Raw genomic sequence first — 2448 nt, forward strand, 5'->3', positions numbered from 1 at the left:
TGGTGCTTTTTTAATATACGTATTCACAGCAAGTTGCATTATAAGTCCAGCTCACATTACAGAGTATAACTGCAACATCTGCAAGTGTTAGATAGTTTGACAGAGCATGAACATGTTGAAATATTCACACACGTATTAAACTTAAGAGTTTGGCATCAACCCTTCAACTCACTTGTCTCATTGTTAGGGTTTTCTAATATAACATGGTATTCAGCTTTATAAAAACCCTATTATGACTGTTGTGAAGAAAACTCCTTCAGCTGTTGTCCCTCCATCCTCTGTCTCCCATCAGCCATATGTCCAGTTATTCAGTTAAAGGGTGATCACTGGTCCGGGTATCACTAGAACACCGGCCACCACATGTTGACTAGTATACAGTGTTAAAGAAGGAGTAAGCAACACCGATTTCTTGGATCAAAATGTATTAATGCAAAGGTTAAATAACACTAAGGGAAAGGCTACAATAGAATGAGTTCACAAGGAGCAGATGACCATTTGGTAAGTTGAGAACTTGAAGTGGATGAGGAGGTTGAAGAGGTGACGTAATGGAGAGGGCGAGGATGAGGAGTCAGAAACAGTAGTGAGTACTGTACAGCTCTGCTCTATATCACCTATACTCCGGGTCCCTCCATACTCTCGGTCTTTCCTCTGGATGAAGCTGGAAGCTCTTATACTGGCAGCCCCACTGTTTCACTGATTTTTTTGTGCAACTTTGCATGCTTTTTCTTCTAACCCCTAACCCTAACCCTTTTTCACAGCGCATCGTGTTCTGCATTCTGATTGGCTGTAGACCATTGTCAATCACTCTCCTGCCGTGTCTCCTTACAGTACGGAAGGCATTCATCTTGTTAAATTTACATGACTCTTTCATTGCTAGCAGTGTGACTCTGAAGTGCTGTACTGTATGTTTGTAAGTTGTAAGTCCCCAACAAACACAAAAATGTCGATTAAACATTTGCACCGCCCCATCGCCTGCAGTAACACCCAAAAGGTAGAGGAAGATGCTAACCATCGCACAAAAAGTTGGACTTCTGGACATGGTAAAGGAAGGTAGAAGTTACCGTATGTTTCGGATTATAAGGCACATGAAGCGAAACAAAACAGTCAAATAAGTCAATCTTTACTCAACTCATTCTTCTTGCTTCCTCTACTTCCGTACCATTGACTGATTAATGTTGAATTCTCTCGCAGCTGCTCTATTCCCATGTTCTGGACCTACGAAGGTTTGAGTGTTTAAACAAGAGAGAAAAGTGTGAAAATGTTCATGGCTGTCTGAGAAAAGTGTATAAAGCGTGTAGTGAGGGGTTTTACGGCCTTAAAACATCTATAATAATTGTAAAAGATATCGTGGGTTATTTTTAGAGCGTAACTCCCGCGATAAACGAGGGATGACTGTAATTCATCATTGGTGACTACGGAAACCCTACCCACCTAATCTAACCCAAGGCAATGACAAGATTGCATCTACGAGGTGGGAACTCAGACTCTGACCCTGCTGCATATGCATTTCCGTTATATTTAAAGCAAGTCTTATTTTTTGTGCTTGATATTGAAATGAAGTGACAGCACCTGGGTTTAAAAAACAGTGAAACTTCTGTAAGTCACCTGTGAGGTATCATATTTGGGGGTTTCACAAATCTGGCCCTGTGTGACAAAATTTTGGTGAACTTTCTTTGTTAGTCTTTTGTGAATTCAGAAAAAAAAGTAATATTTGTTTCTAAATCCAAGTTAAAACCTGTAATACTTTGGTTGTTTTTTTGTTTTTTTACATTTAGCCTAAAACATTTATGAACTTGTAATTTTTGTGTGTGTGTAAAATACAGCAACAAACCACAGCAGCACTGAGCTCGATGCTGGGCTGTGTTATTAGGAGTACAGCCACTAATGGGCCTGAATTTTACTGAGTGTGCAACCTTGGTTTAAATGAAGGTTACATCCATTATGTGCTACCTTTAGGCTAATCTATCCCCATTCCCTTAACACCCCCTCCCTCACTGCCTCTTATACTCGCTATACCCCAGTAGTTATTGTTTAAAAAGTCGAAATCTATTTACATGTTTCTAAAAACACAGAGTTAGCTGGTGTTATAATATGATAATTCCACTTTTTTCTCTAATGATTTGTCCAGTCTTTCACCTGATTGGCCTTCACCAATCAAGTCACGTGGTTAAAAAAAAAAAAAAAGCAGGCTGGCTCGCCACTGGATAAAATGGCTCATCACTTAGGCTATTTTTTGCTGTGTACTTACCGTGTGCCTGAGCATCCCATGAGCCTCTGGGGCAAACTGCATCGTCAACACACGAGGGACGGTGTTGTTGGCGGGGAGGGGGGTGTAGAGGAGGGGCCGCGCTGAATAAGGAAGTGGGGTTGTGATTGGTCGGCAGGAGGGGAACGAATGACACCAGGGAGCCGAGAGAGTGATTGAATGGGACAGAGAGGAAGGGGAAA

Source organism: Astatotilapia calliptera, chromosome 22 (genome assembly GCF_900246225.1).
Source record: "Astatotilapia calliptera chromosome 22, fAstCal1.2, whole genome shotgun sequence".
NCBI lineage: Eukaryota > Metazoa > Chordata > Actinopteri > Cichliformes > Cichlidae > Astatotilapia > Astatotilapia calliptera.